This window comes from Danio rerio, chromosome 19 (assembly GCF_049306965.1).
Source record: "Danio rerio strain Tuebingen ecotype United States chromosome 19, GRCz12tu, whole genome shotgun sequence".
In the NCBI taxonomy this organism is placed as follows: Eukaryota; Metazoa; Chordata; class Actinopteri; order Cypriniformes; family Danionidae; genus Danio; species Danio rerio.
The window spans coordinates 30,505,835-30,531,798 of record NC_133194.1 but is presented as its reverse complement, the minus strand read 5'-3'; the positions used below and the strand labels follow the sequence as shown (position 1 = coordinate 30,531,798).

Genomic DNA, 25,964 nt, shown 5'->3' with positions numbered 1-25,964 from the left:
AATTGACTAACAAACAGCTGAAAACAAGCTATTGCACCAACCACTTAACCACCCACACTCTCAAACCAATGCAGACACACACACACGCAAACACACACACCCCTGGCAATGAGTCTGAATTTTAGCATACCGCTACAAAGTCACTGTGCTAATACCTCTTTATATTCTGATCATGGCTGGCACTCAGGTCTTTGAGAGGACACTGAGACAGGCCACGTCAGGCAGTAGAGGACAGCGGGTTCTTTCTCACAGTGTGTTACCCAAGGGGGCCGCCGATCTAATTCTGGCTGCGTCCTGATTCTTCTGCAAAGTGCTGGACGTCGGAGCTCAGGAGGGTCGTTAGACAGTAAGAGCTGTATGATGTTCATTTTTACATGGACATTCAATTAGTCTCAGTGACTAATAATAATGGAAGCCTTGTAATGACTTCTCATACAACATAACCAGTGGCTAATGGTGCTCTCTGTAAAGCCAGGAAGAGGGAAATTAGAGTACATTTTGGAGCAGGAAGGTTTCTAAAACCTTGGAGAAATCTGTCTGTTGGTGTTCTCATTCATCTTAATGGCGGCTGCTCAGCTGACGCAGAACCTCCAGAGGGTAAATGATTGAAAATCAGCCTTTTTCTGCTAATAGGTTTTCAGCCAATCACTAAATGTCTGTTGTAAAATGTCAGGTGACCAAAGCATTCTGAAACTATTTCCTTTTTACAGTACTCCAGAAAGAACTAGGCTCTTGGACAACATACAGTACACATTCTTTAGAATAAATATATTCAGATTATAAGAATTAATTTAAATTCATATAACTTATGAATGGATAAAGCAGTCAGACTGTGTAGATGTATAGCATCTATTATCAGCATGAGCTAATTAAAAGATTGTTTGTAGGTTAAAGATCAGGCCCCTAAGCCAGGGGGGTTTCACTGCCAAAAGTCCAGAATTTGTCCTATACATGAGCTCATGTGTCCTATTTTGACTTCTATGCCATCATATAAAGTGAGAAATAACCCATAGAAAAAGGTTTTAAGGTCAAGGTGGGATCTTTTGTTGGCTGTCCCTTTGGCGTGACTTCAGCAAACCAGTTTTGGCCAATGCTACACTGTAAAAAGTGCTACACTCACAAAGTTGGTTCTATCTACTTTAAATAATTGCAATCTAGTTAATTTTATTTGTTTTATACCAAAAAAATAAAATTTGCTTCCTCTTTACTTAAAATATATCAGTTTTTATATAACTGTATATTTTAAATAAAACTAATGCAATTTATTTGAGTAGATTTTTGTACGTGGTTATTGTGTAGAATAAATGTTATAAAAGTGAGTTGACACAGACAATTTATTAGAGCAGCTGTCGATGTGGGCAAGTGTTCATAAAACGTGATTTTAATAGTTTGGCGTGACTCCTTTTTCATTGCCCGGGATTTAGCAGGCAGACGCAGCTTCTGCAATGGTCGACATTAACTGCTCCCAGCAGCGGATCTGATTAACACGGTAAGTTGCAAATTTAGCCGAATGATAATTGTAAAGTCATGCAAAACTGCTGTCTTCGCTAGGCAGGTGAGGTTTTAGCTTTGTAAATTGTACTGTAGCCTCAGGTATGTTAACAGTTAGACTGCTCTCACATGGAAAGCTAAGTTGGCTAACGCTAACCAACGCTAGTTTATACTAACGATTAAAAGTGATATTATTGAGAAAAATAGTGAAAGTAGTTTTAAAACACTTAGTAGGTAAAACTAACGTTGCAGAACCGATTAACAAGGTCACTGGTGGGCGGTCGGGGTGTGGGGGTTCAGTTTGTTAGCGCTAACTTAGCTAAAGTTAGCTCACCTAAGTTATAACAGCACATTAAGGATGGATATTAAATTCAGAAACGTATGCAACAGTTAAGTAGTTTGTGTTTAACGTAAGAGAAAGTATAACTTAAAGTTTGTGTTTTAGAGATTTAGTCCATAAGTTTTTTAATGCTGCATAGTGAATAAATTACAGATTTACAATTTATTTTACTTAAATTACATTTACTACTGATGTTTACAGAACCATTTAAATTGTATGCACCTCATTCTAAAATGCATGTTCTTGGTCTTTAGATACCAAAGTGATTTTGTTACCTGTGGATCTTCAAACTTCACATCCAGGTAAGGAAAACATTAGATACAATTACAGCTATAATTATTTGCAGGTAAGTAAAACATTGGTAAAATTGCAAACAATAGTGGGCTCCATAGAATTAACTTACATTTGATATCTGAAGATTTTTTTTATGTGTGCAACAGTAAAAACAGTATAAAAATATCCTAATGCAGTTTCTTATTATCTGTCAGTCTTTCAATAAAGCTAACTGATAACACTGAATCACTGAACTGTAATTTGCCAGTGACATTAAATTTGAAGAAAAAGTCAATTAAATGTAGCTTTAGCAAAAATTTAATGTAAACCTTAATGTAATGTGTAAAATGGCAATGTATTTATTTATTTATTTAATAAAATTTGTATTATGACGTGCAAAGTTTGGTGCAAAATGAAGATGACAATTAAATTATAGAATTTGTATTCTATAATTTTCTTATAGCCGTTTTCAAACAGTTTTAATATCTAAATTAAATACACATTCTTATGCTTTATAAGTTGCCAAAATAAACAAAAAAATGTAATACCTAAATTTTAACAATTCTGTGATTGACAGGAAACCACAATGACATGCACTGTTACACTGAGTAAAATCACAGTTTTCTTTAAAATTTGATAACTAAAAACACCTGGAATAATGTAATTACACAACCTCTATAACCTTTTTTATTTTTTAAATAAAAGTTAGGTAATTTTAACTAAGGTAATTTTTAACTGATAAACTAAGGTGTTTCATCCATGCATCATTCTCACTGGACTTTTGTAACTTCACTTGTAGTTATTTTCTATTTAGTATTTAGCTATTTAATGTTGTTTGGTATCAACCACCTGAACTCCTGTTTCTTTTTGTCTCTACCAATAGAGTTGTGAGGAATCAGAGGTGCATGCGGCTGCCCACGGGAAAAATTTGCCATCAGCCCAACACAGTTTGGATTATCATAGGACTGTCAGAGGTTTGCCAAACCTGTCAAATGCATGATGGCTCCTGTTTGGACTTACCAATGTCCTCGACTTCAAGTATCCATCAAAACTGTATACATTTAAGATGTATTAGAGACTCTTTGTGGGACTGGACATTATGCATCCAAAATCTTCATCAAAATATGCAAATCTCCTCACTGAGTTGCCTTGGATGATTTCTCAATAGGATCTGGTATTATTAATGTTTTTATTTATGTATTGTGTATGTGTAGCCACATTAATGGCCTATTTTGTAGTCACTATTAAAAGGAACATTGATTGATATTGAATACATGTTATGGTCTTTAATCCATCTTCCCATTCTTATTTAATTGTTATTGACAGGAAAGTCTGTTTATCTGTGTTTACTAGTGTATATTGTGCTTACAATATAGAAACGAAGATTTATTTTCTGAGGTTACAGCCAGAAGTCAATTAAATTCGTTTTAAATGACATATGCATGGTTAATTTTATTTAGATCATTAAGTTCATAATACTTAATTAAAATGAGTACAGTCAACATATAGCAATGTATAAGTAAGTTAAGTTTAACAAAAAAAGTAAGTTTATCTGATTTGAGTAATTTTAGAAATATTATTTGGCTCAACTTAATTTTATTGCATTTGTTTTAAGCAATGTTTTAGTGTTCAAAATACTTAAAAAAGGCTGGAAGTTGAATCAACCTAAAACGTCCGATGCAACCACTTGCCTTACTTTTTATAAGTTAGATCTAAGTAACATTTTTTACAGTGTACCAAATTTTTAATCTTATAATCTGACGTAAAAGAAGTCATCTTTCGTTACCGCATTGTTTTTAAATAGAGAAAACATTTTACCAGAATCTTTTATAATAAATCTTGGAGCTTATGAAACAAAAAATGACCAATAAAAAGTTGTGAAGCGGCCTACATTAAATTATTTTGAATGTATTTTGCTTTTATCCACAAATATTTTAAATGTACATTTTTTTTTAGAAAAGAGGCAAAAAAATGTGAAACTCTACATCATTTTTATTAGTAGTATTATTATTTTTTTGTTTTAATTAATTTTATTATGGCCAAATTCTGTCTGAGGAAAGTTGAATGTGCTGGCCAGTTTGTTATTTGCCAAATAAATGACAATAGGTCACAGTTTTTCATTTAAAACTTTACCAGATTCCTGTTTATTTCTAATTATATAAGATGTAATAAATTTGTTTTTTAAAAATATTTCATATTATTTTATTCTAAATATTTAGGAAATATTTTTGGTACATCAAAAAGTGTGAGCATGATTACCATCCAACTAGCTAATCCAGCAATAAATAAATAAATAAATAAATAAATAAAATACTGCTTAAAATTTCACTTAAATGCAGTATTAAAATAATTAGAAACTGAGGCGAATAACTGCAAAAAGGTCTTTGTGAAAAAAGAACCACTCCTTTAACCAGGCTGGCTATGGGCCATAAATAATCTGTGGAGTATATATAAATATATAAATAATAAAGCTATTAGAAAAAATACAAAAATGACTTTCCAATGAAGCCATACTAGAACAATTGTTTTTTGTGAAGAATATTGTGATAATCTAAAAATAATTCAATTATTATCAATAATCTAAAAATATAAACTGAGGCGTCACGGTGGCGCAGTGGGTATATGATCACCTCACAGCAAAAAGGTCAATGGTTCTAGCCCCGGCTGGGTCAGTTGGCATTTCTGTGTGGAGTTTGTATGTTCTTCCTGTGTTCGTGTGGGTTTCCTCCGAGTGCTCCGGTTTTCCCTGCCGTCCAAAGACATGCGCTATACAGTAGGTGAATTGAATTGGGTTGGTTCATTCCGTTGTGTCGAGCCCTGATTAATAAAGAGACTAAGCCAAAATGAAAATGAATGAATGAATGAAATCTAAACTGTTGGAAAGTTTCCAAAAGGTAAAGTTTCTTTGTGGAATATTTGATGCCAACCAATGAGGAAAATGATTTTTTTTTATTTGTTTTAATTAACTATTCATCTAGACTTAATATACAGTTGAAGTCTGAATTATTAGCCCCTCCCCTTAGATTTTTTTTCTTTTTTAAATATTTCCCAAGGGATGTTTAAGAGAGCAAGGACATTTTCGCTGTATGTCTGATAATAGTTTTTCTTCTGAAGAAAGTCTTATTTATTTTATTTTAGCTAGAATAAATGCAGTTCTTAGTTTAAAAAAAACATTTTAAGGTCAAAATTATTAGCCCTTTTAAGCTATATATTTTTTCAATAGTCTACAGAACAAACCATTGTTATACAATAGATTGCCTAATTACACTATCCTGCCTAGTTAACCTAATTAACCTAGTTAAGCCTTTAAATGTAACTTTAAGCTGTATAGAAGTGTTTTGAAAAGTATCTAGTCAAATATTTACTGTCATCATGACAAAGATAAATAAATCAGTTATTAGAGATGAGTTATTAAAACTATTATGTTTAGAAATGTGGTGACAATCTTCTCTCCATTAAACAGAAATTGGTGAAAAAATAAACAAGAGGGCTAATAATTCAGGTGGCTAATAATTCTGACTGTACATTCTCCATGTCGTAATTAGTCGAAATTCATTTGGAGAACATCTAGCCGCACAGCTGTGGAAAGTGATGCTTATTATAAGTAATTAAGTAAGTATTAAAGTAAATAGTAATAAAGTAAATTAAATAAATCCCAATACATTAAACTTTAAAATACTAAGTAAAGTGGACCCACAATTAAAAATACTCCGTAGTTAGGAGCTATATGTTGAAAAAAAATGTGGATTTAAATTTGGATGCTTAGTTTTTTGTGTACACTAGATGGTGTCATTCCCTCTCACACCCTAAACTAAAATAGAAAAAAAAGAGATTAGCAGCCCTGATAAGACCTACACAGGAAATTACAAGCCATACATTGAAATGATAAACTGTGTCTGTTATAACATCCAGCAGATTTTTTTTTCCTTACAAGCCCTTCACTTTAACTCAAAATTCAGTCTTGAATGATCTGGCTTGTTTAATAAAGGTTAAACAAATGCCTCTGTCATCAATGTCACGTCTAAAAAGTTACAGAGGGTTTTATAAATGTCATTATGCTAACAACTGGAAATCCTCTTTACAGATGGATAAACAAAATCAATTATTAAAGGGATAGTTCGCCCAAAGAGGAAAATTCTATCATCACACCCACCCTCCGTCTCCAACCTTATGTGTGTCTTTCTTTGTTGGTTGAACACACACACACACACGCATGCACGCACGCACGCACACACACGAATGCATTTTGCACGGAGATGTATGTGAAACATTGTACATTTTTCTATTGTGTCTGGCAGTGTTGGATGATTAGGTTAACAGTTAATTAGATTACTTTTTGGTAGAAAATATAAAGTAAGAGATTGCTTTTCATTTTCAAGTCATGTAATTAGAATTACGTATAATGTACACTGAAAAAAAATATTCCAAAATGATTCCTTGGATTTACACAATTTTGTAAGTTAAGTGGTTGTAAACAATGTATTTGGGGTAAATTCAAACAAATAAATGAGTTTGAAAATTACACAATTTTATTTGTTTGTTTAAATTCAACCCATATAAATTGTTTGCAACATTTTTTTTTTTTGTGGACTTGTTTAAATACTGTACATAAAATCAAAACTTCTGTATGAATCAATTAAGAGTAATTCATTGATCTCTTAGATTGAAAACACGTGAGAAACAATGCAATAAGTCAGATAAGTATGTCAATATATGGTATATATGAAATATTGTGTCACTGCTTTGAAAAGTTTAGTTTAAGTTGCCGTCGAGTTTGATTTCTATTGTCTATGTGGCATTGAGATATATATGTAGTGAATAAATGCGTTGAATTTTAAGTTGTGTTGAGTCAAGTATTTTAATAACTTATTGAGTAACTGAGCTACTATTCAGACACATAAATTCAATTTTAATGATGTAATTGGTAACTATCAATAAATTAATTTCTTGAAGTAACAAACATTAGTATGGCAGCAAAAGGATTGTTGTTGCACAAGTGTTCTGTTAAAGTCCTGGTTGATAAAAAAAAAAAAACCTTTTTCAGTAACAGTTCCACTATTGATGACACATTTAAAAATTATATTGGTGGTTCTGCTTTTTTGTGTTGTTAAAATTTTAATTAACTAACCAATTAACATTAAACAGAGTCCAACTTATTAGTACTATAATAGAAGTAGTTGTATGGGTAATATTAATAAATGTTTTTATATTTATATATTTTTATATATATATTTATTACAAATTCAAACATTTCAGATTAAAACTATATTCATAATTATATTTTTACATCAAATAAAATTGCATTTATAAATGTAACTCTGCAAACTTGCATATACACTGTACTATATTTTACAATATAAATGACAAATTCCATAAATGTTTAATGAAATGTGTGAAGGTACAGATTCATTGTGTTTTAATTGTTTTAAACTTATTAATACCTAAAATACATTAATTAATTAATCAATTAATTCATTCATTCATTCATTCATTCATTTTCTTTTTGGCTTAGTCCCTATACTAATTATATATATATATAAATATAAATAAAATACATATATATTATACACACACACACACACACACATATACTTTTTCTCTTTTAGGTAAGTTAGGATTATCAAATTATTTTCTGTTGCTTAATAGCAGAATAATAAGAGAGATATTTTTTTAGAAATTGTTATAACTTTTCTTGAATGTCAACTTTACGTACAATAACATTATTATGCCTCTGAAAAAGCTCAGATGATGGTGTCAAGGTTTTGGAAGTTTCTGATTGGCTAATTGACAACATTTGAGTTAATTGGAGGCACAACTGTAGAACAGTATTTAAGGAAAACCTTAAACATACAAAATTCTCTCATTATTCTGGCATTTAGCAAATGTAAATCATTTAGGTACTCCTAACGGACCTAACATAGCAAACGTTTAGTATGATTTACCATCAGACATTTTTTTAAAAAGGTTTTGTTCCTTTTTTAGAGTGTATGTAAACTTCTGTTTTTACCCCCCTGTTTATTTTTTCCCCAGTTTCTGTTTAAGAGAAAGACGATTTTTTTTCATCACATTTCTAAACATTATAGCTTTAATAACTCATTTCTAATAACTGATTTCTTTCTTCTTTGCCATGATGACAGTAAATAATATTTTAATAGATATTTTCAAGAAACTTCTATACACCTTAAAGTGACATTTAACAACTTAACTTGGTTAATTAAGTTAACTAGGCAGGTTAGGGTTAAAAGGCAAGTTATTGTATAACGATGGTTTGTTCTGTAGACTATCGAAGAAAAAAATGCCTGTTGAAGGGGTGGTCCTTTTTTCCAAAAAGGTTTTCTGAGGAGCTTTTGCAGTTATTCTCCTCAGTTTCTATTAAATTATGAGGTTTAAATACTTTTATGAGGTTCAACCACATATTAAGCACTAATCTTTGCTGCATTAGCTTGTTGGATCATAACCACATTTTTTGATACAACAAAAATATTTTCTACAATTTTGTCAAAGTGCTCACTTTAATATTATACCACAAAGTCTTTATTTAGAAATGTGTGTTTAAACGATAAGTTACTACAGTTTTATAAATAATGTTATGTGATCAGAATTTTAAATTAATAATTTAGAATAAAAACTATGAAAAGTACAAATTTATTACCATTCATCATTAAAAAACAATTAGAAATATGTTAACTTATTAAAACTATCTAAAACACATATTAAAAACTGTAGTCTGCAGGTAAATAACAAACTAGCCAGCTCATTTCATCAGTCAGAATTTGTAAAATTGAATAGCTAAAAATGTAATGTGTGTTAAAGCTTTCTTCTATCAGTTATTTTCACAATTTATGTTGGCACACTGTCAAAAATGAGTTCATATAGGGGCCAAATTTTGGACTTTGTCAATAGGTCAGAATATATCATTATATCAATATGTTACTATCATATTTAAACCATCGTTATTATTATTATTATTATTATTATTACCGAATAGTAATTAGTAAGGAATAATTCTGCCAGTTTCTCAGTGTGACAAGCTCCAGTCTCCATTAAATAAATGAGACTCTGAGCATTCTGATGACAGGTAAGCAAGACAAAGAGCATCTGAGCCATTTAAGACTCAAATATAGCAAATGAGCAGAGGAGAGAGCGGACGACAATTCATCAGGCCTGTCTCTGAGCAAGTGAAGTTACTGGCTCAGTCTATTAAACAGATTTATGGTGAGTGTTGTCCCTTGTATTTGGAGATAACAGGCTGCCCTACATACTGTTCAAAAGGAGACTTCAGGGATTAGACACATGCTTTGGAAAGGCTCTCTGCGACAAGGAAACGTCAGAATCAGATTGATCCCGTGACCTTAATGGAGACGGAGGTGAGGGTGAAGCAGGATCGACAGTGACTTCTGTCCACTGAGGCAGATCTCGCTGTCTTCTGTCAGAGCAAGCGTCCTCTGTTATGACCTTCATTCCCGGATAAGCTACATGTGGACAAAAATACTGCAGAAACAATGTTCACTAAGAAAATGTGAGTAACTTTCACAGTTGATTTTAAAGAAAAATAAATAATACTAACTTTCACTGTAAAAAACATCCATAATTTTATGGTTTATTTCCAGCAGGAAAAGAAATGTAAAATAAATGCTGTTAAATTACAGAAATTTACCATAAAATAATGGACATTAAATTACAAAAAATTACTAGAAATATAAATGTAAGGAAATTTCTGTAATTTTATATCCATTATTTTATGGTATATTCAGATTTTTTACAGTGTTGAAGTAGAACATGTTTGAAATAGCCTTCTATTGAAGTCCAGGTGAACCAAAAGTTGCTGAGACTTTAATTTCAGTATGTTGATGAACTTCCAAGTGAAATGGAATATTTCGAGTAGGGAGAGGGCTTTCATTTTGCACATCATTCTCTCATATAAAGCTAAAGCCATCAAACTGACATCAACAGAGAAGGACCGGCACTCCAAACACAGAGGCAAATTAATTGACCAAAGCAAATTTTTTCAGTGAATTAGCTTGCACAGATCATTTGTTCACCTAAAATAAAACAATGTGTGCTAGCTAAATAAACTTTGTACATTTTGATTACACATGGACATATTATGCCCCTTTAACAAAACGCAATACACATTTCTGGTGTCTGAATGTAGTCTCAAAATACATCACAGTTCATTTGTTATATTGTACCTTGTCAAATGTGCCTCAACATGTGGGTGTGACATTCCATATTTTAAATAAGAATCACTTTAAATGCAAATGGTCCCTATTTACAGAAGAAGGAGGAGTCTTTACACTTTAGGGTGGAGTCGCTGTGCACTTTTTCCCTACTAGACTTCCATTTTGTTGCAATTATTAGCTTGAGTGCCCCACAAACTCATTAGAGGGCACTTGAGCTACACTCCACCAGCCACTTACCTGGACTACACCTCCCATTGTGTGTTGCACCTCACAGTTGAGACAGTTGACACATACACAGCTGCAGATTATTTACACTGATTACACACACGTTTAAACACCACATTCATACACTTTCATTGTGGCAGTTTTGGTGTCATAAGCTGTGTCTGAAATCACCTACTAAGTAGGTACTGCATTTAAATTGAAATGTACTACTAAGGCTGTTAGAAAAGTACGTTCTATATATTATGAATGTCAGTAGTATAAATGAACTCTGATGTATCTTTCATTTGTGTCATCATCACCAGACCTACCATCGTTGAGTTGCTTTACTTCCCTTCATGAATTCTCTCACGGTGCATCATTGGATAGAGGAGCGTCCATCTGATGTTCACTTCAGAATTTCGCCGGAATTAGTAAGTTATTCGGGTACTTCTCACATACTGTTTTTTTTTTTTTTCAAATTCTTTGAATTCAGACATACTCAGCTCGCATACTGTTTTTAGTGTACTATATAGTATGGAAGTGTGCGATTTTAGATTCAGCTTAAGTCTTTATTCGTGATTCTTGTTTCCTTATTTTGATTCTTTGACAGTCTCTTTATTATGATTGTTTGCACCCTGGCCTGACCTCTGCCTGTACATTGTATTTACCTTTTTTGATTTTCCTTTACATCGCTGTTTGCTCCTGTTTCAACCTCTGCCTCCCTTACCATTCTTCATAAAAGCTGCATTTAAAACTATACCTCCGTTACCACACCAACTGTTATTGTGACAAACACACACACACACACACACACACACACACACACACACACACAAACACACACACACACACACACACACACACACACACACACACACAAACACACACACACACACACATACAAATGTACCAGACAGGAAACACAAACTCTTGTGAAAAGCTTAGCATGTCGCTGCATTCCAAAGTTTATGCTTGGTGCAATCTGACCTTCAAATTAGCATAAATGAATGTATGAGACAAACAGTCAATCATAGTGTGAGCTCTCTCAGAAAAGTAAAATTCAAACCAATCGCTGTCTTTATTATCACATCATCTTGTCTTATTCTGCCACTTTCCGAATTGACATACGACAGGATTTTGGCATGTTCAAACTCTGGTAGTTTATTCATTCATTTTCCTTTTGGCTTAGTCTCTTTATTAATCAGGGGTCCCCACAGTTTAATGAACAGCAAACTTATCCAGCATATGTTTTTACGCAGTGTATTCCCTTCTAGCCGAAACATCCATATACTCTTGCATTCACACCCACACTAACACCTCGGCCAAATTACCTTAACTTATTCAATTCACCTATAGCGCATGTCTTTGGACTGTGGGGGAAACCAAAGAACACAGAGAAAACCCATACGAATATAGAGAACATGCAAACTCCACACAGAAATGTCAACTGACCCAGCCGGCCAGCAACCTAAAGGGTTTTATTCAACCCAAGCTCATTCTGAAAACGTAGTCCCGCGGACGTTTCTGGAGACAGCGGAATACGTCCCGGGGGGTACGTACGGCCGTTTTTTTTTTTTTCAGCGAACGCTGCGGAGCGGTGTGACGCCGTTCCCTTTCACGCTTGCCTTACCTCCTTGTGGAGGGCTTCCCCGCTGCAACCCGTTTGTCCACTCAGCTTAGCGTGTACCTCGGCAGGCTCCAGATGCGGAGAGGGGTCGACCACGGCGACCGGTTTCGAGTCCGGGGAAGACCAGTTCCAGCAATCAGGTAAGACTAAAACAGAATCCCAAAAATTAAGTGAACGAGTTTCGTGACAGGGCGAGAATGCGGCGAAATCCAAAAATGCGGTGGAATAAAAAAAAAATCAGGGCTTTTATTTTTTTGGACGGCTTTTGTAAACTGTTGCTCGGGTATAGAGAAGCAAGCGGGCGGGTGGGTCAATCGGTAAAATTGGTTGGGTTCAGGGAAGGAGGAGGGCGAGTCGGCCGGTCGCGCAGTCAATCATCCGGTCAGTCAGACAGCGGCCTCCTGCGGGTACACGCGAGTCGCGCCCGCGAGAGGCGTCTGAGGTGCGAAAAAGAGCGCAACAGCGGCCTCTCGCAGATTCGCGAAAACAAAAAGTGCACCCGTACGTACCCGCCGGGACGTATTCCGCGGTCTACAGAAACGTCCGCGGGACTACGTTTCCACAATGAGCCCGGGTTGGTTTTATTTTGGGAAATTTAACCCGTTCATTCCACATATTACCATGAATATAGTACTTCAGGTTTTAATTGCACTTGAAATCCTTTCCCTCAGGAATTCACCCTCGTGTCAGAGAGTATGATTAATTTAATTAATTTAATTAAAGCATTATGTTTTTTTCAGCCTCACTACATTAACATGCTAATTTGACAGGCCTAAATACAAGAGAATATCTGATTTAGCTCCTTTTTATAGAAGGGAATTTGAGGTTATAGGAGTGTGAGCAGAAAAACAACATGATTCAAGCACAGTCAGAAATCAGATTACGAGACGCGAGACACACAGAGCCGCATGGCCACAGGCTTGTCAGTCTCATCACATACTCTTTTCAACTCCATCGCCTCTGATTCAGATTTCATCTAGATAACCAGCACACCACCCACCTAAATTCAAGATGTCATCAACAGGGAAGCGTTTTTCACCTTGAGACTAAAGCAGCAACAGCAGTATGTGCCTGTTGACTTGTATAAAATGCGCACGTTGCACTTTTAATTTAGCGTTTCGTGACATTCCTCCATGGGGGGCCGCAAAGCCATTAAAATGTATGTGCCTCATTAATATGAGAGGTTATTTTGGGGACATTAGATGGTGCGATTTCTGACAGTGATTTCTCCGGATAATTTGCTGCTCTTACACTATTGCCATGACAACCACATCACCAATGACAACAGACAATTTAGAAGATGAGGCAAATCTATCAATAACCGGACCTGAACAAAATGATGAATATGAGTGCAAACAGTGCCAACAGCATGAATATTACATACGTTTTGGTTTACTCATATCATCAAAACATTAATTATGTGCTCATTATAAATGCATTAAAGGGACTTTTGCATTCCCTCGAGATGTTCCATTATAGCAGCCTACGAAACAATAATGCTCAATCATTTCAGAACAAAAATTAAACATTCAGTTCAACACGAGTGAGTGGCCTGAATCTATTAAACTAACAATTTCTCAGCTTCGAATGAAATTATCTAATCAAACATCGTGTCACATTATGGTAATTGATGACTTTATTTCTGCAATAAGAAGTTGGTGTGTGGTCAATGGATGCTATAAATGCCAGATTTAATTGCCAATGATATTTGTTTTATTTGATTTAAAGGTGAATGCACAGAAAACAATTTGATTTCTGGGGGAATTTCTATTTGCAGACGGGTTGTATAATTTATAAGACTGTCTCATTCAATCTTATCCTCCCCAATGTAATCGTGTTACCTAAACACGATCAAGCAACCTTAAACACCAAGAAAACAAACCTCATGACCTGTGTTTCCCGTTTCATTGCTTGTCATGAAAGTATAAAACTGACATCAGGTTGTTTCTGGTTAGCTTGTATTTATCTGTAAGTATGAAAAGGCGCCTCCCTGAGAGAAGCACTGAAGCATGAAAAGTGCTGAGGGAAATCAATTAAGGAGGCCTTTAGGGGCCTGAATGTTCAAGGTCTCCAGCTCTTCAACAACTCCCTCACTCACTCACTTTGATGCACTCTACACAAAGATACAAGGACATTGGCAAATACTCTAAAAGAGTGAGGATAAAAGGGAAATATTTGAGAATTTGACATTGGCAAAACTCCACAAACTTTACAAAATTTCATTTGCTCTCCCTCGAGTTGATTTTAAACCTACAAGACTTTTTTTTTAGTAAATGGCCATTTACCAACATTCTTCTCATGTATTAATTTATTGCATGTGTGTGAAAGAAAGAAAGCTATACAGGTTTGAAATGAGTTGAAGGTGAGTAAATGACAAAATATTCAGTTTTATCATTTCATGTAATATTTATTTTTAAAGCAATACAAAACTTAAGATGTTTATTATTTAGCTTAAATATTTACCCAGATTGTATTACGATTGATAAAACAAAAGGGAAGAGTCACAGTGGCTGGAGTAATTCTGGAGTAATTTAACACTAAAAAAGTATATGATCAATAGGTCATGATAACATAGGAGTTACGCAAGCTGTTTTAGGTCAGTTTAATATAATAAAAGTTCAAATGACTCATAGGGTTCATTTGATTCAGCTTAAAAATTTAGGGCAACCAGTATTTTTTTTGCAGTGCAGATATAGATTTTATTATTTGTAGGTACAGGTTTAAAACCATTTAAAATTATTGAGCATTATCTTTTAAAATGTAAATATAATTAAAGTTTCTTTTAATTATAAAATCATTATTGATTTTTTTAAACATATGTTTTATTTTAAATGTTTTCTTTCAGGCTAGATGCTAGATACTTTTTCTAATAATAATAATAATAATAATAATAATAATAATAATAATAATAATAATAATAAAATAAAAAACAAACTAAATTAAATAAAAACTAAATTAATTAAAAATAAAATAAAATACAATGAAAACAAAACAAATTAAAGACTAAATAAAATTTTAAAAAGCTAAATAAATTTGAATGAAAACTAAACTAAACTTAAGTAAAATAAATAAAAAATTTAATTAAATTAAATTTAATTAAATTAAATTAAATTTAAAAAACCTAAACAAAGTAAATTAAAAACAAAATAAATTAAAAATGACAAAATAAACAAAAATAAATACTTAATAAAATAAATTGAAAATTGAATGAAATAAAATAATATGAAAAGAAAAATTAAAACAAAACTAAATTAAATAAAAAACAATGAATTAATTAATTAAAAACAATATTAATGAGAAACAACACAAAATAAAATAAATATTAAATAAAATAAAATAAATTAAAAAGTAAATTAAATAAAACTAAACAAAATTAATTTAATAAAATCAAAATAAATAAAAAATGACATAAAATGAAAGGAAAACAAAAATAAAACTAAATAAAATAAAATAGAATAAATATTAAATTAAATAAATTAAAAACTAAATAAAATGAAATGAAAACAAAACTAAAATAAATGAAAATGAATTAAATACTAAATAAAATATATTAAAAATGAACTTGAATTAAATTAAAAATTAAAAATATACAATTAAATTTTTATAAAAATAAAATAAAATCACATCAAAACAAAACAACAAAATAATCACATTGCTTTCAATACTGCAATATATTGAATGATAAACAGATTCTTGTTGTCACACAAGCCGAACAGGCACTGGAATGATTTCTGGTCTGTTCAACGGCAAATCAAGCAGCATCAATATTTTTGATAAGCAGTTAGTATTTTTCTCATGTAATACTAAAAGTCAGGCTAAGCAGCAGGCATGTTGACCTTTTAGTCCTGTAATTATCAAGACATACTGTAGGGATGCACTGAATAACTGTGATGAGACAAAGTTCAGACAATTAATCCAGGAAGATATTAAAAGCCCTGAAAGAGAAGCCACCAGCCGAGCCACGCTATCTGTTAATGTGGCATTGAAGGACAGGGTGACATTTGTTCCCCAGATAAAGTGTTTTCAACAGTTTAATGTTTCCAAGAACATGCAACAGCTGAGGGAAAAGATGTGTGCTGGTACAGTGTGCAACCTCAGTAAATAGCTATAAATCTCTCTCTTTCTCCATCTGTTCGTTGCTGCTTCTGTTTGTGCCCTCAACATAAATGTAGAGAGTAGATCTGGAAAGGAACCAGCCAATCATGAGGCTTGATGAGTCACATGGCACAATAGACCAGAACACAAAGAGAAAAGCAGGCAGTTTGAGAGGTTCAAAGAAATAGAGAGAAATAGGTTGAAATATGGAACTGAAAGAGAAATGACAAAATAAAGCAAGCCACTGAGTGGAAAGAAAATGAAATACAAGCAATGGTTGCACCCATACTGTAAAACAAAAAGAAAAAAAGGAAAGGATAATAACTAGAACTATAACACCCAATAATTCCCCACATTTCTACAACTGCTCTAAGAAAATCGCAACCCAAGCTCATTCTGAAAATGTAGTCCCGTGGACGTTTCTGGAAACCTCGATTTACGTAGCCAGAGATACGTATGGCTGCATTTCATTTTTTAAGCAAACGATATGGGGTGGTGTGATGCTCGCTCCGCGCTCGCTGGCTGACCACTTACCTCCGTGTGGAGGGCTTTCCTGATTGCGATTGGCCGGTCGCCTAGTCAATCATTTAGTCAGTCGCACAGACGTTCACTCGACAGTGGCCTCCGGTGGGTTAACGCGAGAACAGAGTAGGCTTGAACGGCGCTCGCGACAGACATTCGAGATGCGAAAAAGAGGACACAGAGGAAAAAAACTGCGCAAATACGTACCTCCTGGGACGTATTTCATAGTCTCCGGAAACATCCATGGGACTACGTTTTTAGAATGAGCCTGGGTTGGAAAATTGCCCACTTGTTTATGTAACAGAGACCGGCTAGTAAAGGCTAGTGTAGGAAAACTTCACGCTAGACGCAATGGTCTTTAGCCTCCTTGTTACAGCAACCGTTTCCCATGCGTTGAGTCGCCGGTTTGATCCCAGCTCAGGCTGGGTGACGTAGGGTTACATTGGTGCCGTGACCTGGATGGGAGTAAGGTTTAGGGGGGTGAGAGTAACAGAGGTCAGCTAAAGAAGTGCTGTGCAGGTAAACCTCACTCTTCTGAACCCGAAAAATGTGCTCTAGCGACAGACGTTAGAGGCCATGGTTGTTAGCTTCCTTGTAAGAGCAACCGACTCCCATGGGGAGAGTCGCAGGTTCGATCCCATCTCAAAGTGGATTTAGTGATGTAAAACTGGCAGGGTTACATTGGTGCCATGACCCAGATGGGAGTAAAGTTTAGGGGGGTGAGTGTAACAGGCCAGCTAAAGAAATGCTGTGCAGGTAAACCTCACTCCTCTGAACCCAAAAAGGTGCTCTAGGGGCAGATGCTAGAGACCATGGTTTTTAACCTCCTTGTTAGAGATTCCCATGTGGTGAGTCACCGGTTCGATTCCAACTTAGAGCGAGATGAGTTGTGTAGGACGGCAGGGTTACATTGGTGTCGTAACAAGGATGAGAGTGAGATTTAGGGGGAGTGAATGTAACAGAGGTCAGCAGTTGAAGCGCTGTGCATGTAAACCTCACTCCTCTGAACTCGTAAAGGTGCTCTAGCGGCAGACGCTAGAGCCCATGGTCTTTAGCCTCCTTGTTAGAGCAACTGACTCCCATGCGGAGAGTCACAGGTTCGATCCTAGGTGCCATAACCTGGTTGGGATTAAAGTTTAGGGAGGTGAGTGTAGCAGAGGCCAGCTAGAGAAGTGCTGTGCAGGTAAAGCCTCACTCCTCTGAACCTGAAAAGGTACTCTAGCGACAGACACTTTAGTCTCCTTGTTAGAGCAACTGACTCCCATTGGGAAAGTAGCTGGTTCGATCCTAGCTTAGAGCGGGTTGGTTGATGTAGGACCTACAGGGTTACATTGGTGTAATAAGAGTGAAGTTTAGGGGGGTGAGTGAAACAGAGGCCAGCTAGTGTAGTGTTGTGCAGGTTAACCTTACTCCTCTGACAACAAAAATGTACTCTAGCGACAGACACTTGAAACCATGGTCTTTAGCCTCCTTGTTAGAGCAACTTATACCCATGCGGAGAGTCACCGGTTTGATCCCAGCTTGCAGGAGGTTGGGTGGCATATAACCGGTGGGGTTACATTGGTGCCATGACCAATATAGAAGTGAGGTTTAGGGGGTAAATGTAACAGAGGCCAGCTAGAGAATGTCTGTGCAGGTAAATCTCACTCCTCTGAACCCGAAAAGGTGCTCTAGAGACCATGGTCTTTAGCCTCCTTGTTAGAGCAACTTGTTGTTAGACTCTCATGCGAAGAGTCATTGGTTTGATCTCAGTTTGGAGTGGGTTGGGTCGCATAGGTTACATTTATAAAGAATAAAAAATTTTAACATTATACATGTGTGTGTGTGTGTGTGTGTGTGTGTGTGTGTGTGTGTGTGTGTGTGTGTGTGTGTGTGTGTGTGTGTGTGTGTGTGTGTGTGTTTTTCTTTAGAAAAGTAATTGGGGAAATATATATTTTTTAAATATTTGCTTTAAAAAATACATTTTAGCAAAATTTTTGGACCAAATTTGTAAATTTTGAAATATAAAAAAATACATTTTAGATATACATTTTGTATTTAATTGTTTGTGTATATATATATATATATATATATATATATATATATATATATATATATATATATATATATATTTTTTTTTTTTTTTTTTTTTTAATCATATTTGTGTCCTGGCATGATTCACTTCCTGCAAAATGTGGTGTTTGTCCCCAACCTACACCCACTTATAATTTATACAGTTTAGGTTTTATTCACCTCGCTAATAATCTTTTATGAATAGAGGCTGAGATTTTATTTACACAAAGAATGGACTTCCTGTTTTCCACAAGAGGATTATTTGCAATAGATAAGCATTAATGATTTGCCTGTGCAAGTATACAGTCTAGTCATCAAGTCATTATTACACACAGATAATAGCGGTGCTTTTTTATTATAATTTCTGAGCGTGCCTTTGAATTAAACTGGCTGGTTTGTGTTTGATCAGGGTCCATTACACTGATGTTAGCACTGTTTGTGACAGGATGTGTAATCAAATGCAAACAAATAAGATGTAGGATTTCCGCTTAACAATTACTTTAGCAAACAAGAGCAAACGAAGAGCAGGATTTGGTGCTTTCACCTTGACAGCCCATTATAAAACACTTCAGAGAAGGTAAAGACTTGCCAGAGAGATTTTGAGGGAGAAAAGGTGACAGGACACTAATGCATTTCTCAGATTGTGCCGTGAACTGACTCGCATGCATAGGATTCTCTCAGATATAGCCATTCATTTGGTGATATCCATGGATGGGTAATTATGGATGAATAAATAGATAATTTCCCTGATATTAAACCCAACTTTATGAGCTAGGCTCAAAAAGTTGTAAAATTTTTATGTGTCATAAACCCTAGATCATTTCAGGACAATTTTAGGCATTTTACAAGATTATTTATTGTGACAGAGATAGATCTAAAATTAAAAACTTTAATCAGTTTCACTTGTAATGTTCTTCTTTTTAAAATTATGTAATTTGCATATATTAATACATCTATGTATATCATTATTGTGTATATACACTAGTTTGTTCAAAACTCAATAAAATCATGAGTTTTAAATAATTTTTGAGTCCCACTTTATATTAAGTGTCCTTAACTACTATGTACTGTACTTACATCAAAAAAATAAATACAATGTACTTACTGTGTTTATAATGTATTTGAGAACACTTGTGGTACTTTTGAGTTGGGAAAGAGGTTGGGTTATGGACAGGTTTGGTGGCATGGGTAGGTTTAAGGGTGGGTTAAGGTGTAAGGGATGGTCAATGGTGTATTTACAAATGTAATTACAAAAGTTAATTACAGATATAATTACATAAATGTATTTAATCAAGCATAAGTACACAATAAATACATGTATTTACAAAATAAGTACATTGTAACAAACTATTAATTCTAATGTAAGTACATATTAGTTAAGGACACTTAATATAAAGTGGGACCAATTTTTGTTAACAACTGACTAACATCCTGCAATGCCAAAGTTTTATTTGCAATGGCCAATTGGCCATGAGTAATTTTAGAGTCACGTCATAATTCGGAAATTAATTTATGATGCCAATTTTTACATTAAGATATATTCATAGTAATATTTTGTCAGCTATATACTGTCTCATGGGCGTTTGCTGTTTCACTTGTATTTGTCCTGTAGTTTATATTTGTTTTCAATTCTCCTGTTATTCGTTTACATGGTACTCATTATGATTTACACCTGTTTCAAGTTTTATTTAAATTGTCGGTTTACAGGGTGACACGGTGGCTCAGGGGTCACCTCACAGTAAGAAGGTCTCTGGTTTGAGTTCATGGCAGAGTCAATTGGCATTGCTGTGTGGACTTTGCATGTTCTCCCCATGTTCACATGGGTTTCTTCTGAGTGCTCCCCCAACAATCCAAAGACATGCGCTATAGGTGAATTAAATAAATTAAATTGGTCGTATAGTGTATGTGTGTGTATTGGTGTTTCCCAGTACTGGGTTGATGCTGAAAGGCTAAAACATATGCTGGATAAGATGGTGATTCATTCAAGCTGTGCAAATTATACAGTGACGATCGGGAAGGGGGGGGGGGGGGGGGGGGGGTTAATGTTAATTTGTAATACATGATTCAGTGAAGGTGCAGTGGCGCAGTAGGTAGTGCTGTCGCCTCACAGCTAGAAGGTCGCTGGTTCGAGCCTTGGCTCGGTCAGTTGTGGAGTTTGCATGATCTCCCCTGCATTCGCTTGGGTTTCCTCCAGGTGCTCCGTTTTCCCCCACAGTCCAAAGACATGGGTACAGATGAATTGGGTAAGCTAAAATTGTCTGTAGTGTATGAGTGTGAATGAGTGTGTATGGGTGTTTCCCAGAGATATGTTGCAACTGGAAGGGCATCTGCTGCATAATACATATGCTGGATAAGTTCTCGGTTCATTCTCCTGAGGAGACCAGTAATAAAGGGACTAAGCTGACAAGAAAATGAATGATGGAATGAACATTTGACCACCCCTATAATGGTTTATATTGTAAGTCCATTATGAATGCATAATCGTGCCAATTAGTCAATGCAAAAAAAAAAAACATTAACTGTCTAGAACCAGCAGTTCTACCAGAAAGACCAAGGAGAAAATAATGCTATTGAATCACATTTATTAATCAGAATCATTTGCCAAAAGTATCATTTAACAAAAAGATTGATCACTGTACTTTGCCTAATTAATAGCTTCAAAAATATATATTTTAGTAAACAAATGTTACCACTAAATAACACGTACAGCCAGATTTCATTTGCTGTAAATGCTTTACATAAAGCACAGTTAGCACACATTTCATTCAATCTCTTTAACACAAGTGAAAATGCAAATCCACACAGACACAGCATTATATGTGCAGTTCTCGGCTTTACACACTGATATGACTTCCCGGGTCTCAAATCTGTTCTTAGTCAAGCATGCAGGGAGTGACTGGAAGGCATCCAGGGCGTATTTATCCTCTTACCCTATCTGCAGATGGGCACCCAGCGGTACAGCCGGGCAGGGAGCAGAAAAAGAGAAGACTGGAGAGAGCAGTGTGCTGGGTAAATATTGCTCATATCAAATTAGCTCTGTACTGCAGAGCAGCGTGGCTGATGTGATAGGGTTTGACTGGTGTGTGGAGATCTCACATTCACTCATGCAAACATTCAGCCTGTGCTTACCCTCTCCCTTAGTGTCTCTCTGTGTTGCTCTTTCACATGCACAAAACATGTTCACATCACTGCCATTAACTAGTACAAGCAACCTGCTGAACTGGCCCCCAAAGGACAAATGTGCATGTGTAATGGAGGCCAGGTAACAGAAGCTATGTGAGTAAACCTCACTCCTCTGGCCTCAAGAGACATCCTAGTGACTGACATTAAAAGCTACAGTCTTTAATGCCCTTGTTAACACACCAGCTTGAAAAGATGGTTACTCTGTGTGAAGTGAGTAGACCTGGAGACTTACTTTGGTGCCATGACCCACATGGAAGGTTTAGAAGGTTGAGTGTAATTTATGTCAGCTAATCAGAGTTGTGTGAGTAAAGCTCAGTCCCATGATATTAAAAATATGCTCTGACATTAAAGGCTGTGATCCTTGGCATTCTTGATTATGCAGCCATTTTTGATGCCAGAAATGCTCGTTCGAATTCAAAGTGTAGCTAGGCAAGTAGAACCAAAGGTTTAGCATTGGTGCCGTGACCTGAAAGGGAATAACAAACAAATTTAACTAAATAATTTTAGGAAAATATTATAATTAAGTCCATCTTATTCACTTCTTTTCAATATTTATTTCCATAGCACTTTTACAAAGTATATTGTTATTGTGTCAAAACAGATTAAAATAGAGGATAAACACATAGCCAGTGTTGGGGAAAGTTACTCTGAAAAGAAATGCATTACAACATTAATTTATTCCCTAAAAAGTAACTAGTTGCATTTCTTAGCAACCCAGGCTCATTCCTATGTATCGCTATATACATTTCTGGAGAGTGCCAAATACATCTCAGAAGGTAAATTTTTTTACTGTTTTTGTTTTAGCGAATCCACAAGAGGCCTATGTGTACGCTTTTTGAGATCTCAGATTTCTTTTCGCAATTGGCATTCATGCCTGCTGTTCTTGCAAAAATCCACCAGAGGCCGCTGTCGACTGACTGACTGACTGACTAACCAATCAACTGACCCACCTTCCTCCTTCCCTTAACCCAACCAATATTGTTTTCAAAAGCACTGTTTGACCTGCGGACCCATTTCCCTAAACCCAACCGACAGTGTTTTAAAAAGCAATCCAGAAAAAGAAAAGTCCTCGCCTGATTTTTACCACATTTTTAGATCTTACCACATTTTGATCCTGTTATTTACATGTTTTTTATTTTATTTTATTTTATTTTTTTGGCCTCTGTTATTATCTTATCTGCTTTCTGGAACCGTTCTCCCCCTGACTTGAACCTAATTGTCCTGGTCAACTCCTCTCTGCGTCTCAGGTCCACTGACATATATGGCGAGCTAACTGGACAAACTGGTAACAACGGGAAAGTACAGAGGTAAGCAGTCAGCTGGTAAGCAAGAAAATGAATGCTGTCATACCGCCTGGTAGCGTTTATTTTAAAGACCAAATGCAGACATATGTACTTTTAGCTATGTGATTCACGATCCTTAGAATTGTATCCAGGGCTATATTTTCAGAATGAGCCTATGTTGCTGCCAACCCAGGCTCTTTCTGAAGACGTACCTCTATCTACATTTCTGGAGGCCATGAAATACAATTGAATCAGAATTATTAGTCCCCCTGAATTATTAGTTGGCAATTATTATTTTTCCCCAATTTGTGTTTAACAGAGAGTAGATTCTTTTCAACACATTTCTAAACATAATAGTTTTCATAACTCTTTTCTAATAACTGATTTATTTTATCTTTGCCATGATGACAGTAAATTATATTTTTGCTAGATATTTTTCAGGACACTTCTATACAGCTTAAAGTGACATTTAAAGTCTTAATTAGGTGAATTAGGTTAACTAGACAAAATAGGGTAATTAGGCATGTTGTTGTATAACGATCCTTTGCTCTGTAGATTATCGAAAAAAATTTGCTGAAAGGGGTTAATAATTTTGTCCTTAAAATGGTGTTTAAAAATGTTAGCCTAAATAAAACAAATAGGACTTTCTCCAAAAGAAAAAAATATAATATCAGACATACTGTGAAAATTTCCTTGCTCTGTTAAACATCATTTGGAAAAAAAAAAAAAAAAAAAAAAAACTCAAAGAGGTCTAATAATTCTGACTTTAACTGTACGTCCCAGGAAGTACTTATTTTTCAGTTTTTGAACTTTTGGACTTGAACCCTGTCGTCATGGTCTACTCCTCTCTGCATCTCAAGTTCGCTGACATACATGATGAGCTGACTGAACAAACTGGTTGCTGCGGGAAAGTTGTCTACAGGGAGGTAAGTATCGGCAGGTAAGCACAAAAAGGAATGGTGCCCTGTAGCGTTCATTTAAAAAAATAAAATGCAGCCATAAGTTCCTCTGACTACATAATTTGCAGTCTCCAGATAAGTATATAGGACTCCGTTTTCAGAATGAGCCTATGTTAATTGTTACTTTTTTGGGTAACTCACCAGCCTGGACCCCGCCACACTTTGACCTACGCTTTACTGTAGGGATGTAGGGGCGAAGAGGAAGGTAAAAGAACAGTGGGATGAAGGGGAAGGGAAGGTTAAACAGTAAACAGGTATAAATAGGTGGATTGGGCATCCTGGGATGATGCCCAGAGACTCAGAGTAGGGGTACCGTCTCTGTAATATTTTGGTAGAGTGATGTGTTCGCATGAGTTTCCTCTAGGTGGTCTGTTTTCCCCCCACAAGTCCAAAAAAACATATGCTAAAGGTGAATTGGGTAAGCTAAATTGTCCATAGTGTATGTGTATGTCCTAGTCCTCCTGGTTGGGGGTTGAACGTTAGGCTAATGATCCACCTTGTAAGAAACTTGATGTTACGAAACACCAACATGGTGTGGCTAAATGTCAACTTTAATATAGATGACCCTGAAAGTAAGTAAATAATATAAAAGCTGAAAAATTGAGGAGTTTAGTCTATTGGACATTATACGTTATCTGTATGTAAACATCTGTATGTATCTGTGCTTAAACATTTTACTTATTTTTAAATACACATTTAAGTTAATTCAATGAAGTGACCACATTTGTCAACTCAATTAATTGAGTTGCCGATTTCCCATTACACCTATTAGTGCTGGTCAATTTGTGCTAAGAGAATCAGTCAGTTGGTCAGTCAGTCGGTCAGTCAACAGTGGCCTCTGGTGGATTTACACAAGACAAGCAGATCCAAATGGCACTCGCAAGAGAAATTTGAGATTTCAAAAAGCGTACACAGCGGCCTCTGGCAGATTACGCAAAAATAAAAACTGCAAAAAAGTACCTCCTGAGATGTATTTGGTGCTGTCCAATATATGCAGTGCTACGTTTTTAGAATGAGCCTGCGTTGTGTAATGCATTACCCCTAACACTGACCATAACAATATTTCAGATAGTGGAACATTTCAGCATATTAGGCAGGCAGAAGAGTAGTGGTTGAATGCTGGTGTAGGCCTGGTAAAATTAAAACCGATTCATTATACATGTGACGGTTTAATTTCCTACTCAACAGCAGAGCATGTAAACTCCAGTGCCCTGCGATTAAATGCTATGGCATTTCTGGCATAGCAGAAATGCTGGTTATACAGAAAGCTCACTGTAAGAGTAAACCTCAGTCCCCTGGTCTAAATTGTCACATAAGTGACTGCCATTACAGCCTGAAGTCTTTAGCATTCTTATTAACACACACACACACACACACACCTTTTATCATGCCAGGTGTGAGTGTAAATTGAGCTGAGCTGAATACAAGTGGTGCATAACCAACTGATGTTAAAGGAGCAGGGGGATGAAACAAATAGAACCACAGTTCTTAGTTACATTATTGCTGTCGCTCAGAAAGATTGAAGTAAACGTCACTCTCCTGGCTGAAATTAGAGGCTGCTCACTGCAGAGCCAGTGGGTGAAGCTGTAGACATTAAATTGCCCCTTACTTGATACAACGGATAAAGCAAGATGACCCAACTGCAAAGCTTAAGTCTACCATACCACTAAACAAAACTACTCACAGGTCCTTCATAACTACTCATAGGTCCATATTAGAGGCTGCAGTCTTGCGGTCTATGCACTTCCAACC

General features: G+C 35.4%; 2 long non-coding RNA genes across 2 annotated transcripts; both read left to right on the top strand.

The window, feature by feature from the left end:
* Positions 1-1,391: 1,391 nt before the first annotated feature.
* Positions 1,392-3,375, top strand: LOC137488523 (uncharacterized). Its single transcript, XR_011007592.2, has 3 exons — positions 1,392-1,489; positions 2,086-2,133; positions 2,988-3,375. It is a non-coding gene; the product is annotated as an uncharacterized lncRNA (long non-coding RNA).
* Positions 3,376-9,194: 5,819 nt separating this feature from the next.
* LOC141379113 (uncharacterized) lies at positions 9,195-23,969 on the top strand. The gene is made up of 3 exons (XR_012395104.1): positions 9,195-9,623; positions 10,815-10,922; positions 21,729-23,969. It is a non-coding gene; the product is annotated as an uncharacterized lncRNA (long non-coding RNA).
* Positions 23,970-25,964: the final 1,995 nt, after the last annotated feature.